This window comes from Balaenoptera physalus (assembly GCF_965194825.1).
Source record: "Balaenoptera physalus genome assembly, chromosome: 7".
Taxonomy (NCBI): Eukaryota; Metazoa; Chordata; class Mammalia; order Artiodactyla; family Balaenopteridae; genus Balaenoptera; species Balaenoptera physalus.
This window is the reverse complement of record NC_138886.1, coordinates 54990630-55006700: the sequence shown is the minus strand read 5'-3', so window position 1 is coordinate 55006700 and position 16071 is coordinate 54990630. Positions and strand designations below refer to the sequence as shown.

General features: G+C 38.7%; 1 long non-coding RNA gene across 2 annotated transcripts in view; it reads left to right on the top strand.

The window, feature by feature from the left end:
• LOC309665001 overlaps positions 1-15620 on the top strand; it is a 132223-nt gene extending 116603 nt beyond the window's left edge. For both annotated transcript variants that reach the window (XR_014266141.1, XR_014266142.1), the window contains one exon: positions 9217-15620. This is a non-coding gene — a long non-coding RNA (uncharacterized lncRNA). The remainder of the gene's footprint in view (positions 1-9216) is intronic.
• Positions 15621-16071: the final 451 nt, after the last annotated feature.

Here is a 16071-nt window from a genome sequence, read left to right as displayed (position 1 = left end):
GATGACAATGACTTCACCCAAAGGAATAACTCTTTGAAGGTAGAATTTGAGGTAGTATATCTTTCTGGGGTGAGAATGACATCTGACCGGGGAGCTCATGGACAACATATGCATCACTCCAGGGCTGTCAGTGTGGTTGTTCTCCTGGTCCCAGGACCACAGTGAGAAAGGCCTGAGAAAGCCCTGTGAACAGTGCACTGCTTTGCATGAGTTCTGCTATGTTTAACTGTGTCTGGACAATTCTGTGCACTGGGGTTTTGGACTCAGTAAGATGGAGCAAATGGATTTTGGAGGGCAAGTAGTTATTACAGCCAATATCGCCTATAAAAATTGAGATTTCAGGCCAGAGCATATAACTATGTTAATTACAGGAAAAGAGAAAGGAATCACCATGCACTCACTCAAGGAAGTAACTCTGGCTAAGGACCTCATGCCTACTAAAGGGGTGCTCTGTCCTCTTCCCCACAACATAAAGAGACGTTTCCTGGTTTAAGGGTATGAACTGAATCTTATTCACAAAGAAAATGCTCAGAAGTTTTGCCTGAGGGAATACTCAAGAGTTTCTGTTGGGGTATCTAATTTCATTCATATACCTTTGCTTCTAGTTGTCTGACTTGCAAGTTTAGCATAGTATTCTTTTTTAAAAGCCCTACTGGGGGCTTCCCCAGTGGCCAGTGGTTAAGAATCCATCTGCCAATGCAGGTGACACAGGTTCGAGCCCTGGTCTGTGAAGATCCCACATGCCGCGGAGCAACTAAGCCCGTGAGCCACAACTACTGAACCTGTGCTCTAGAGCCCGCGTGCCGCAACTACTGAAGCCCACACGCCTGGAGCCCGTGCTCCACAACAAGAGAGGCCGCTGCAGTGAGAAGACCACGTGCCGCAGCGAAGAGTAACCCCCGCTTGCCGCAACTAGAGAAAAGCCCACGCGCAGCAACAAAGACCCAAGGCAGCCAAAAATAAAATAAATTAAATAAATAAATTTATTTTTAAAAATGTATATTCTAAAAAAAAAAAAAAAGCCCTCTTGGGTATTAAGAGTTTTCCTGAAGTGGTACAGAGGAGATATGAGAAATAAAGCAACTCAACAGATAGAGGTGCCAAATTAAGTACAGCACATGTAATTCAGAGCATACTATCCCCTTGCAGGGGATATGCAGGCCCCAGGAGAAACAGCTGAGAACAATTCTGCTGTGTGGTTTATGGGAGGAATCTAGATCTATCTTAGGAGCATCCCAGACTCTAGCCTACTACTGATTAAGACCCCCTTTTGGGTAACTTCTTGACCTTGGACCTGTTGAGAGACACTCTCAGGCAAGGAATCAGAGTGCAATCCTTAGTTTTGTTAGTAATGCACAGATACACATGCCACCCTTTGGCCAGTGCCCAGAAGCAGTTCTGAAAATGCCTTAGTCATTTTTGAGCTGGGCTGAATCCAGAGACAAACCCTGGCCCCTGAACTTTGGAAATGCTGAGGCTCAGTAGACTTTATTAGTTTTGGTGCTGGTGAACTTCAACACCTCCTTCTCATCTTTTAAAAAAAGCTGCCTGAGGTCAGAGACCTGAGACTTCAGAAAAGCAGATCATATAGCATGCAGCTGCATTCACAACAAGACAGTGGAGGCTTTGAGGGGTTGCTTGCCTATAGAAGTTTGCACCCAGCTGTGGTTTTGCCTGGTCAGTGGGGCACAGAAGTCTGATCGCCTTTGCATCAACAGTTTTAGCCTTTAATGGCACAGAGGTATCGTTGCTTGCCTATAGAAGTTTGCACCCAGCTGTGGTTTTGCCTGGTCAGTGGGGCACAGAAGTCTGATCGCCTTTGCATCAACAGTTTTAGCCTTTAATGGCACAGAGGTATCAAGACAGTTCTCAGAGTCTGAGAGAAAAAGAGGTTGGGTCAAGTTGTGTTTGTTTGCTCAGGGATAAAAGATGAAACCGAGTCTTGGGAGGTGGCTGCCATACTCCAGGCTGGCATAACTTTCCAGAGAGCTAACTGACCTCCTGACCAAACCAATAAACCAACAAACCACTAAGGACTAGAGCTCTGAAGGAGGACCCCATATCTTAGCCTGAAGAGTCGCCACTTACACCTGCTAAATGTGTAGACAGTAGGACTTGTTTTGTGCAAAGGAATGTTTTTCTTTCACAGTTCACAAAATCTTTCAATGGTTCACCAAGCAAAAAATATTTATTTTTGGCAGTGTCTGAGAATATTCATTTATGACCAATTCATTCTTTTGACCACTCCATCAAAGTGTTGTTTCCTGGAGTCTGTGGCACAAAGGTACGAGGGCAAGCTGAACTGCCCAATACCACACCTAGCCCTTCAGGCCTGCCTTGGTCCTAATTATCTCTGTGCCCATGAAAGCCTACGGGTGGCCAATGGAAGAAATCTCTCTACATAGAGACAGCCTAACCCAAGACAGAGTTCATTTAATGACCATCTGTAAGAGGCATGGCTATTTGGTTACCATTCTGTGCTCTGTGATACTGGAGATCAGGAAAGTCTCTTGGTTTTACCCAGAAGATGCCCCACTGTGCCTCAGCCAACTGTGTTCTCGTGCCCTCACAGGCCAAAAGGATCCAGGCTGAACTGTGAGCTACTTTAAAATTGGAGATCAATGATGGAGACCTTACGTAAAAAGCCTAATGTAATTTTAGTAGCCATTGGCCAGCCTCAGGTTTTCCCCTTGTTCCTGAGTCATATGCCTTCATGACCTTGAGAAAATCAGTTAGCCACCCAAAAGAAGGTGTTACTGGGTGTTGCCTGAGCTTTACAGATGTTAGCAAGGCTCAAGACAATGGCTGCATTTTTTATTTAAAGGAGGAATACTGTGAACCAAGACAGGCTTCTTCTATAATGACAGAAATACCGCTTTCCACATCAGTTGTGAGTCTAACTTCATAAACATGATAGTTCAAGTTTACATTGAACACTTTATGAAACGGAGGATATTTTACAAAATGATCTAGCTTACTTATTTCTTAACCAAGAACAGCTATTAACCCTCTAGAGATTAAATTAAATCTCTTAGATCCAAACACAACTCAAATAGAAGCACTATTAGTTTAATTTTTTCTCCAGATTCAGAATCCAGAAATTTTTTTAAAAAGAAAACTGTGCATTCATTTTCTCTGAACATGACTTGTTTGCGGTCCAGATTTCTAGCTCAGATATAAAATTGGATTCTTTGAAGAGGTTCAGAAACTAATTTTAAAAACCTAAGGCTCATCAATAAGTGACAGAGAGTACTTTGGGTACCATTTTATGCTCCCTAGTTCTAGGGACCACAATATTTTGTTCAAAACAAAATCTTTCATTGTCATTTAATGTCCATCATTAGGCAATACAGATTATAAACTTTTTGCTCTTTTTGCCCGTGAAAACTACTAATTCTTGTCAGTTAAATGGAGAGTGTATTTTCAGTGTAAAATCTGAATAATAAAGAATTCTTAGAGAAAGGTATTTTTGTGTTTTAAAATATATATTTGAATACTTTGTAATAAGCTCAAACACTAAACAGTATTTTCTGAATTATGTAAAAGATTTTTCCTCACCCCTCCCTTCTTGATTTATATTTTGTTTGTTTTTAATTTTGGAAATTTAAAAAATACAGAACAGTGGGAAAATAATAAACTATTACCCAATACCCACTAACATTTTATTATATTTACTTTTACTATTTTTTTAATTAAAAAATAAGACATTTTAGATCAAACTGAAGTCCCCTTTGTTCTACATTCTCTATCTTATCCCATTCCCAGGGACAGTTGCTGTTATGAATTTAAGATATATTCTTAGAATATTTTTAATACTTTTTATGTGCATACTTATATATCAAAGGACAATATGTACTAGTGTATGTATGTGTGTGTTTTTGTTTTTTTAACATCTTTATTGGAGTATAATTGCTTTACAATGGTGTGTTAGTTTCTGCTTTATAACAAAGTGAATCAGTTATACATATACATATGTTCCCATATCTCTTCCCTCTTGCGTCTCCCTCCCTCCCACCCCTCTCTAGGTGGTCACAAAGCACTGAGCTGATCTCCCTGTGCTATGCGGCTGCTTCCCACTAGCTATCTATTTTACTTTTGGTAGTGTATATATGTCCATGCCACTCTCTCACTTTGTCCCAGCTTACCCTTCCCCCTCCCCGTATCCTCAAGTCCATTCTCTAGTAGGTCTGCGTCTTTATTCCCATCTTGCCCCTAGGTTCTTCATGACTTTTTTTTTTTTTTAAGATTCCATATATATGTGCTAGCATACGGTATTTGTTTTTCTCTTTCTGACTTACTTCACTCTGTATGACAGACTCTAACTCCATCCACCTCACTTCAAATACCTCCATTTCGTTTCTTTTTATGGCTGAGTAATATTCCATTGTATATATGTGCCACATCTTCTTTATCCATTCATCCGATGATGGACACTTAGGTTGCTTCCATGTTCTGGCTATTGTAAATAGAGCTGCAATGAACATTTTGGTATGTGACTCTTTTTGAATTATGGTTTTCTCAGGGTATATGCCCAGCAGTGGGATTGCTGGGTTGTATGGTAGTTCTATTTTTAGTTTTTTAAGGAACCTCCATACTGTTCTCCATAGTGGCTGTATCAATTTACATTCCCACCAACAGTGCAAGAGGGTTCCCTTTCCTCCACACCCTCTCCAGCATTTATTGTTTGTAGATTTTTTGATGATGGCCATTCTGACCGGTGTGAGATGATATCTCATTGTAGTTTTGATTTGCATTTCTCTAATGATTAATGATGTTGAGCATTCTTTCATGTGTTTGTTGGCAATCTGTATATCTTCTTTGGAGAAATGTCTATTTAGGTCTTCTGCCCATTTTTGGATTGGGTTGTTTGTTTTTTTGTTATTGAGCTGCATGAGCTGCTTGTAAATCTTGGAGATTAATCCTTTGTCAGTTGCTTCATTTGCAAATATTTTCTCCCATTCTGAGGGTTGTCTTTTGGTCTTGTTTATGGTTTCCTTTGCTGTGCAAAAGCTTTTAAGTTTCATTAGGTCCCATTTGTTTATTTTTGTTTTTATTTCCATTTCTCTAGGAGTTGGGTCAAAAAGGATCTTGCTGTGATTTATGTCATAGAGTGTTCTGCCTATGTTTTCCTCTAAGAGTTTGATAGTGTCTGGCCTTACATTTAGGTCTTTAATCCATTTTGAGTTTATTTTTGTGTATGGTGTTAGGGAGTGTTCTAATTTCATACTTCTGCATGTACCTGTCCAGTTTTCCCAGCATCACTTATTGAAGAGGCTGTCTTTTCTCCACTGTATATGCTTGCATCCTTTATCAAAGATAAGGTGACCATATGTGTGTGGGTTTATCTCTGGGCTTTCTATCCTGTTCCATTGATCTATGTTTCTCTTTTTGTGCCAGTACCAAACTGTCTTGATTACTGTAGCTTTGTAATATAGTCTGAAGTCAGGGAGCCTGATTCCTCCAGCTCCATTTTTCGTTCTCAAGATTGCTTTGGCTGTTTGGGGTCTTTTGTGTTTCCATAGAAATTGTGAAATTTTTTGTTCTAGTTCTGTGAAAAATGCCGGTGGTAGTTTGATGGGGATTGCATTGAATCTGTAGATTGCTTTGGGTAGTAGAGTTATTTTCACAATGTTGATTCTTCCAATCCAAGAACATGGTATATCTCTCCATCTATTTGTATCATCTTTAATTTCTTTCATCAGTGTCTTATAATTTTCTGCATACAGGTCTTTTGTCTCCTTAGGTAGGTTTATTCCTAGATATTTTATTCTTTTTGTTGCAATGCTATGGTAAACGGGAGTGTTTTCTTAATTTCACTTTCAGATTTTTCATCATTAGTATATAGGAATGCAAGAGATTTCCGTGCATTAATTTTGTATCCTGCTACTTTACCAAATTCATTGATTAGTTCTAGTAGTTTTCTGGTAGCATCTTTAGGATTCTCTATGTATAGTATCATGTCATCTGCAAACCGTGACAGCTTTACTTCTTCTTTTCCGATTTGGATTCCTTTTATTTCTTTTTCTTCTCTGATTGCTGTGGCTAACACTTCCAAAACTATGTTGAATAATAGTGGTGAGAGTGGGCAACCTTGTCTTGTTCCTGATCTTAGTGGAAATGGTTTCACTTTTTCACCATTGAGGACGATGTTGGCTGTGGGTTTGTCATATATGGCCTTTATTATGTTGAGGAAAGTTCCTTCTATGCCTTCTTTCTGCAGGGCTTTTATCATAAATGGGTGTTGAATTTTGTCAAAAGCTTTCTCTGCATCTATTGAGATGATCATATGGTTTTTCTCCTTCAATTTGTTAATACGATGTATCACGTTGATTGATTTGCATATATTGAAGAATCCTTGCATTCCTGGAATAAACCCCACTTGATCATGGTGTATGATCCTTTTAATGTGCTGTTGGATTCTGTTTGCTAGTATTTTGTTGAGGATTTTTGCATCTATGTTCATCAACGATATTGGCCTGTAGTTTTCTTTCTTTGTGACATCTTTGTCTGGTTTTGGTATCAGGGTGATGGTGGCCTCGTAGAATGAGTTTGGGAGTGTTCCTCCCTCTGCAATATTTTGGAAGAGTTTGAGAAGGATAGGTGTTAGCTCTTCTCTAAATGTTTGATAGAATTTGCCTGTGAAGCCATGTGGTCCTGGGCTTTTGTTTGTTGGAAGATTTTTAATCACAGTTTCAATTTCAGTGCTTGTGATTGGTCTGTTCATATTTTCTAGTGTGTGTTTTTTAAAATTAATTTTTATTAGAGTATAGTTGCTTTACAATGTTGTGTTAGTTTCTGCTGTGTGTGTTTTAAATGTGCAAGAGGGACAGTTTACCCTACATATATTTTTTTGCATATATCATCTTAAAAGTTGCTTTTGTCATTCAATATCGATTTAACCATGAATACCTTGATTAGTGGATGAGTCTTCTTTGCTTATATTATTTATAGTATGTGACATATTTGGAATTACTTAACACCATTTTAGTTTTTTTTGTTTGCTTTTGTTTTTCCAGTTTGCTTGCTTTTCCCCTCTCTTCTCATCCTCTATTATATGATCACATTTCTTTATTTTCCCTTTTTTACTAGTTTGAAAGTTACACATTCTATTTCTAGTCCTTTAGTAGGTACCTTTAAAATTTTGTTATACATAACTCACATTATTTTAAAATAAATACTGAAGTTAATTTATACTATCCTTCTAAACGAGGAATTTAGCACATTTTTACTATAGACAATCCTCTTCAGTCTCCCATATTAACTATTATTTAGAGTTTTAGTTCTACCTTGTTTTTAAATACAAAAGAGTGTTTGTTATTGTTAGCTAACATTTTTACAATTGTTTTGTTTGTTTTCTTTTCTCCCCATTGCTGTTGAATTCCATCCTTCATTCTGGCTTCTTGTTCTTTCTTGCTAAAGTCTCTTTCAGTAGTTCTTTTGGTGAGAATCAGTTAACTCTTTTGGGCTTTGGATGTATAAAACGTGTATTTATATTACTTTAATTCTTGAGTGATCATTTATCTGTGGATAGAATTCTATTGTATCAGTTTTTCCCCTTGAATACTTCAAAGATTTAATTCATTCTCTTCTGGTATCTGTTGCTTCCAAAGAGAAGTTTGCTGTTAGCCTGCAGCCAGTCCAAATGTGTGATTTTTAATTTTTAGATAATCTGCCTTCTCTTTCTGTTCGATTTTCAGATTTTCTCTTAATATTCTATAGTTTCACTACAATGTGTCAATGTTTTGGAATTGTTTTTATTTATCCTGCTCACGACTCAGTGTGGTTTTTATTTATTTTTTAAATTTAAGTATTTCTTTGGTTCTAAAATTCTCATCCATTATCTCTTTAAATATTGCCTCTTTCCTATATCTCTATTCCTTTCTTTTGGAATTTCTACTAGAATTATACTTTTCCCCTTTCTTTCCTCCATGTCTCTTAGTGTCTTGTTCAAATTCTTAATTTTTAAAATTTCTCTGTGCTATGTTTGCTGTTTTTTCAGCTCTCAGTTCACTAATTCTCAGTTGTTTCTTTTTTTATTTAAATGAGCATATTTTTATTTCTTGTATTTCTACTCAGTTCTTTTCCAAATCCAATAGTTCTCGTTTCATAATCTATTTTTAGATTAGAGGTTTGTATTTTTCCCCTTTGTGATAAGGATACTGCTTTAAAAATATTTTCAGGTGTTTTATTTTCCTGTCCTGAAAATCTTATCACCCACATTGCAGTGTGACTGGCAGAAAAAGGGTTGGGAAATGCCCACTATATTTTAAAAAGACATTAATCGGTTTTTATCACCAAGTTAGATTTTCTCTGAATCCACAACAAGAAAATAAGCTTGAAGTCCAGACTCCTTTAAATGTAAAGAAGTTATTCTAACCAGCCTTGAGGTCTAAGCAAGAAGCCAGAATCAATAGGGAAAGTGAAAGTCCAAAACCCTCCACTTTAATACCTGTGTATAGGCAGGACCAGCTACATGGATGTGCAACCTGGCCAGTCACACAGGGACTCATGCTTAGAAGGGACCCGTACTTGGTTTAATGCTCTGCTGTTACCATCTTGAAATTCCTAATAATTTTTGCACAAGGGGCCCTTATTCATTTTGCACTGGGCTCTGAAAATTATGTAGCTGATTCTGGCACTAGGAGAAGTCCTGAGAGACAGGAAGAGGAAGTAAAAGAAAAATTAACTTTTGTTGGCCCCAGGGCATCATGGGTAGAAGAGGCAAGAGAAACAGTGAGTGAGACATATAGATTCACTTCCTCCTTGGCACAGGAAAGAGGATATTATAAGATGGAAGATGGAGAGGAACGCCAGGAGGGGTCCTTTTGTCCCATTTCACACTTTGGACTCTGGAAGGGAAATTCAATCCCCCACCTCTACAATGGAGATAATAAAGCATTCTGAAAGAGGCTTTAAAATAAAAATGTTTTTCAAAATTTCAAAGAGATACAAAGCAGTAGGATTGTAAATTTACTCATGCGGTACTCAGGTGAACAGAGAAAATGTAGTTTAAAGAAATTTTCTATTAATTATCCAAATTTCATTAGTAGGTCTCATCCTTATAGAAGTGGGAAGAAAAATCTAAATTTTAAGTCAAATCCAGTAAGCCTGGTCCAGTGCAATAATTGAAACAATCCTTCTAAGCTTGATTTTTGTTCATGATTTAAACATGCCCAATTGCTCAGAAATCCACCTAGTCTCCCTTTGCTCTCCCAGGTGCTGAGTGATGTCTAGAGGATGTAGCAAACATGGTCGTGCCATGGACCTTGAAGGATGGAATCGATTTCCTGAAGATGGTGAACTGGCAAGATAGGAACCTTGGTTTCTGATGACACTGAAGATTCCATATCAGCCCTGGATTGCCTGCCTGCTCTGAACTTCTTTTGGGTGAGAGAGAAATATATTTCTGTTTTGTTTAAATGATGATTATTTCAAAGGTTCTCTTATATGCAGACAAACTTAATTCCGATACAGATACTTAGGCTGATTCTAATTTTTTGCTGCTATAAACTATGCTGCAGTTAGCATACTCGTCCAAACATTTCTGCACATTTGTCTGAGAAATTTTAGAATATATTCCTAGAAGTTGAATTATCAATTAAAGATTTATGAACATTTTTTATTATTTTGTGTAATATCTTGCCTAACTTGGGAAGGCATTCTGAATGGGTATCCTCTTGGGCAATGGACAAATGGGGTGGGAATATGTGGGACACTGATACTGGGAAGTGGTTGACATAACATGGGAAATGTAGATGAGAGCCAGATGTCCCCATGTCAAGCTAAAACTCCATTCTACTATTCCCTTTACTAGAATGGCTGAATCAAAGTCAAAATTATAAAAAATAACCCAATAAAGTAGTTGCATTTCAAGCCTGTCAGGTGTTCTTAAGACATTCATTTGATATAATTGTAAAGCAATAGATACATACACACACACACACACACACACACACACACACACACACACACACACACACACACACACACACACAAGCTACTATGCTGGGTCCACTTCCGTCTATGATTTTTAGGTCACTCTGGATTATTGGGAGATTATTATTGTTAGATTATTATTGGATTATGTAAATAATTAGTTCTCAAACTTCAGCACATTTAAAAATCTATCTAAAAGCCTATTGGAAAAGTACATTTCTGAGCTTCACATATTCTGATTCAGTTGGTCAGGGGTGGGGCCCAGGAATATGCGTTTTAACTGGTGTACCACTTTGAGAAGCACTTATCCAGATACTTTAAAGATTAAACTGTTGGTTGAAATCCCATCCATCAGTAAATCTTACTGCCTCACTGTTAATTAATTCTTTGGTCAGAGAAGCTGACCAAAGATAGGCATAGAGGTGCAACTGAAATTGGCAGTTCTGGTCCTTTCTATCAGTTGATTGACACTTTATGACTGTGGATTTAAAGTAATAGCCACACTTATGAATAATGAATATGATATTTTAGGAATTATTTAATGTATTTTTTATTCCTCTTAAATCAAGATGCCATATGGCTTCCCATCCTTTTAATCAATGAGTTTCAATGCTTCAGAGGCAGGGTAGTTACTGGCTAGAACACCAAAGTCATCCCTCAGCTTTGACTGTCAAATGAAGCTTTTTAATGTATTGTGTCCCCAGGGAGAAAGTGCTGTTGAAAGCTGGGCTATATCAAGAGAGGAAAGGAATTTCTAAATTTCTAAGCTCCCTTTATATATCATTTATTTCTAATGGCATTGGATTCTTATTAGAGAATGAAGTCTGTAAAATTTCTACTTTCATACTTTCTTGAGGTTTTTTTGAAGCCATGTTCATGATCAATTTTTATAATATGTCTTTCCTTTAAAGGATGTCAAGTTCTTTAGCAATTAAAACAAGTGAGTTGATTGTAATATTCAGTTCCCCTGTATCTGTATTTATTTTTTGTCTCATAGATCTCACTGATTTGAAAGAAGTATATTAAAATCTCCTATATAACTGTATTTTATCTGTTTCTTTTTAACTTTTGCAGTCAAATTGTACTCTAACGCTTAAAGAACAAGAATTGACAACAAACAAACTGAGCAACATAATCCCTGCCTTACTCCTTTCTATTCCCCAATCCTCACCCCTCAGAGGCAACCACTTTCAACTCTGCTTATCTTCGGGTGGTTACTACCATATTTCAAAATTACATGTAACTTTGATTTTAAATTTAAAAAATTATCTATTGACTTTCTACTTGGGACAATGAGTTTGGGGAGAAATGGAGATAAACACCTGCATTCAATCTGCCACGCTTAAAGTCTTTAAGGAGGGGGAAAATGAGGAACAAAGGCAAGTGGTGAGATATGTGGATCCTGGTTCCTTTTTTGCAGGTCAAAACGTCAGCTGGGGGGTAATGAATATTAGAAGTAATAAGACATATTAAAAATATTTATTGAGCACTTACTGTTCTAGTAAAATGCCCTCATGAGCTTGTATTCTATTGAGAGAGCCAGACAATAAATAAATATGTAAAACACATATGTCAATTGGTAAAAAAAAAAAAAAAAGCTATGGAGAAAACAAAGCAAGGAGGTAGATAGCATAAAGAGGTGGGGTTGGGGGTAGGCTTGTGATTTTTAAATAGGATCATTATAGAAGGCCTGACTGAGATGGCAGCATCTGTGCAAATGCCTGAAGTAGGTGAGGGTACTGGCTAAGGGTATTTCAGGAAGAGCAGAATGAAAGAAAGGCAGAAGTAGGAAATGAGATCAGTGAGGTAATGGTGGGGCCCAGTGGCAGGAAAGGGTGAGAATAGATTGTGTCTGACCTTGTAAACACTTTGACGTTTACTCTGAGATGGAAACTTCTGGAGACTTTTGAAAAGAGGAGTGACCTAATTTGATTGTTGTTTTGAGGACAGACTCAAGGGAGACAAGGTGGAAGCAGGAGATCAGTCAGGTGAGTAATGCCATAGTCCAAGTGAGAGATAAGTACAAGTTGGACCAATTACAGTGGTGAAGACACTGAGAAGTGTGAATTCTGGATATATTTTGAAGGTAGAGCCAACAGGATTGCTAATGGATGAGCTTTGGCAATCTGAGAGGAAGGAAATTTTGCCTGAGAAACTGGAAAGAGAGAATTGCTACTTCCTGTATTGAGGAAGATTGTAGACAGAGCTATTTTTAGGGGGAAAGATCAGAATCTAGTTGTGGACAGGTCAGGTCTGAGATGCCTATTGGTCATCCAAGTGAAACTGTGGACTAGACAGTTGGATATTGGAATCTAGAATTCATGGGAGACGTTTAGACTGAAAATGAAATTTGGGAATCATTAGCATAGATGATTTTTAAAGCCAGGAGACTAGATGAGAACACCAAAGAGTGAGTGAGTATAAAAGAGAAGATAGGAGAGAAGAGGCCTAAGGACTGAGTCCTGGGTCACTCTACATTTGGAGGTCAGAATAGGAGTGGGAAAAGAGTTGATAATGAAGTCAGAAGAAAACCAGGATTTCTAGGAAGCCAAGTAAAGACAGTATTTCAAGGAGAAATCTCCATCAAACTTGTCAAATGCTGCTGGCATGTTAAGTAGGATGAGGACTGGGAGTTGACCATTAGACTGAGCAATAGGAAGTCATTAGTGGCCTTAAAAAGAGTAGCTTCAGTGGAATGGTGGCAGGGGGGGAAAAGGGGAACCATGGAGGAAATCAAAATAAATATAGCCAGCTCCTAAGAGGAGCTTTTCTGTAAAAGGGAACAGAGAAGTGGGGTGATAGAAGGGGATGGATGAGGATGTAGGTTCAAGGTAGAAAAGGAATTTAAGTATGTTTAAGTGGGATTAAATTAGCAGAGAGAAAAAAGGTGATGATGCAGGAGACGGGAGAATTGCTGGCAATGGGATCTAATGTTGAAGTGGAGTTGTATTTAATTAGGAGAATGGATTGCTTGTCCTCAGTAACAACAGGGAAGGCAGAATGTATGGGCACAGCTGCAAGAGCTGGGTAGAAGTGATGGTGTAAGCCTATGGATGCTTTTCTATCAGTTTTCATATTCTCAGTGAATTGAATGCCCCTTCATCAGCTGAAAATGAGTATTGATGAGGAAGTGCTAGGAGTTTGGGGAGATGAGAGAAAGTATGAAATAAGTCATGGAGGAGAATGGGAGAGAAAATGATCTAGGGCAGCAGTAAGGCCTACGTGAGATGAGTGACTTCAGATTTAAAATGAGACCAGTCTTCTTAATCATGAGTTTTTCTCCAGCCACACTGGAGCTGTGCACATGTTAGCCTGGGACAGAAAGAGAGTTAGACTGAACCAGGGTGAAATGTTGCCAGACAGTTATGAGTTTGGAATCCAGAGTAATGGAGCTTATCCCTCGCTTCCTTGGGTGCATGCCGGGAAAACTCTAAGCTCCAGTGTTGCCAGAGTGCTAGTTTAGAAATGGCTGAAGAAGGGTGGACGTGGTTGGGCAGAGAGTGCTCTTGACTCACAGAACGTAGCACATGCCTGTGGGGTCAGAGAACGCAACGAGGAAAATCTGTCCCCCAAAAGGGAGCACAGAAATGCTAAGAGAAGCTATGGACCAGAAGAGATAAGAGATCATTTGGATTAGAGGTAGGCAAGATTTGCAGCCAAGAGGGTACCTCAAGGATAATGGACTCTAGGCATGGGTGCTTGCAGAGTTTCCAAAAGAATCAGGTGGGATCAGGCCCCCACAATGGTCAGCAGGTTCAGGTATCCAGGGAAAAGATGCCCAGTCTCCATGTCCCCATGGTGGGCAACAGCAAGGACATGTGAGCCATCCCTCCTACTCCCACCCTCCTGCCACCATAAATACCCCCAGGTCCAGGAGCCATCTTGGTAAGGAAAATGGGGAAGAAGCATACACCCTGAAAGATGGAGCATTTCTTCCAAAGACACTGGAGTGAGATAGAATTTTAAAATGTTTCATACTGGAATTAAATGAGTTATATTTAGTTAGTTCGTTGAGTCTTCCCCCACCCTTCTCACTTCTACCCCTTGGCACACCAGGAGCTCAAAAGTCAGGTGATAGCAGTTGTGGGAAATAGAGGAAGGCAACATAATTTTTTCTCATTTGATTTGTAGTTCATAAACTTCTACTTGGGTGTAGACATTTTGGATTATTTAGGGATTTAAATCATACATATTATTCCATGTAACAAAATATTAAAAGTATGAAGAAGTCTGGAGAAAAAGGGAATAGATCCAGACATTCTAGGGGAATACTAACCTCACACTAGACCATGAAGCCATGAAGATCTTGTGAATTTTCCAATGAGCAAGAGGCAAAGCCACTTGTAACCAGGTGGTATTAGATCTTGACTTCTCACTAATCTATGTATATTGGTTAATATCAACATGAGAATGTCTGCTCTGAGAAGTCCACTCTACCACCAAAAACATCCTGGTTTTTTCTTTTTTCTTTTTTGAATAAAAATTGCTATGGAGCTTTCACACCCGTTAGGGAGATTTCCAGTTTTGCACTTTGACCCTGAGGTGCGTTAATGATCCCTCCGCCCCATTAGCTCTTGGGCTGTATCTTAGATGTCATCAGCACCCTAATGGGCAGTGTCCTGTGATTCGACAGTGCTACAGCTGTTTGAGGATTTTGCCTTTTTAAAATCCAAGCCAAAGGCCACTGCAGCTCAGGAGAATCATGTGTGCTCTAAGAGTGGAGGTAAAATGAGGGCAAAGTAGGTTTTCCAATGGCCTTGTTCAGTGCTCAAAGTTGTTATGTTCATCAGTGACCCAGTGGGCAGACAGGGCAATGAGGAAGCTTCCCCGTGGAATCAAAGGCACTAGCACCTGAGAGAATGGGCCATTCAGAACCATCTTGGGCCACATCTCTATCTTTACCAAGAGCTCAGCATGACAGAATGTCCTGCCTTAGAATGGAAGCTGTTAGATGGCATCTGGATTTGGACAAGCTACTATTATCCTTTCAGAATTCAGTCCTGCCAGGTTGCTATAAGGATTAGTGATAACGTATTTAAAGCAGAAGACATATACTAGGTGCTCAAGAAATGCTTGCTGTTATTGCAGAAACAATGTGAATAGTATTAGTATAAAGCAGTAGTTTTCAAAGATCTTCTCAGAAGTCCATGGTTAAAAAAGGGAAATTTAATTTAGACCAATGGTTTTCAAATCTGGCTATGGTCAGAATATTTTCTGAGGCTTGTTAAAAACACATACCCTGGTGTCAGTCCTAGACATTCTGATTCACTTTGGGGTAGGGAGTGGGCATCTATATACTGATAGTTTAACAAGTTCCACAGGTGATACTGATGTACAAACCAGTGGTTGTCAGCCCTGGCTGTACATTAAAATATTAAAATAACTGGGGAGCTATGAAAATTACAGATGCCAGGGCTGTACCCTGGGCCAACTGAATGAGAATCTCTGGGCAAGCAGACACTGGTGTTTACAAACCTCCCCATGAGATTCTGATGTGCCATTAAAGGGTCTCTGGTTTACATCATCATCACCTGAGGTGCTTGTCAAAAATCCCAATGCACAGGCCCCACCAATGCTATTCTGTACTAGATTTATTTGAGTGGAGGCCCAGGGATCTGCATTCTAGCAAACTCCACAGGTTTTTATGCATAACCAGTATTAAGAACCACAGTTATAGACAATAATTCTCAAACTTAGCACATTGGAATCTCCTGGAATAATTTAAAAAGTACTGATAGTTTGGTCTCACCCCCACATATTCTGAATGAATTGGAATGAGCTGTGGCCTGGTCATAAAGATTTTTTAAAGCTCTTTGGGTGATTCTAATATCCAGCAAAGCTTGAGAACCAGTGGTCCCTGGGTCAGTAGCATCAGCATTATCTTCTGGGAACCTGTTAGAAATGCAAATTCCCAGGCTTCACCCCAGACCTACTGAATCAGAAATTCTGGGGGTGGAGCCCAGTTATCTGTTTGTTTGTTTTTGTTTTTTTTTTTAATTTTTATTGGAGTGTAGTTGATTTACAGTGTTGTGTTAGTTTCAGGTGTACAGCAAAGTGAATCAGTTATACATATACATATATCCACACTTGTTTAAGATTCGTTTCCCATATAGGCCATTACAGAGTATTGAGTAG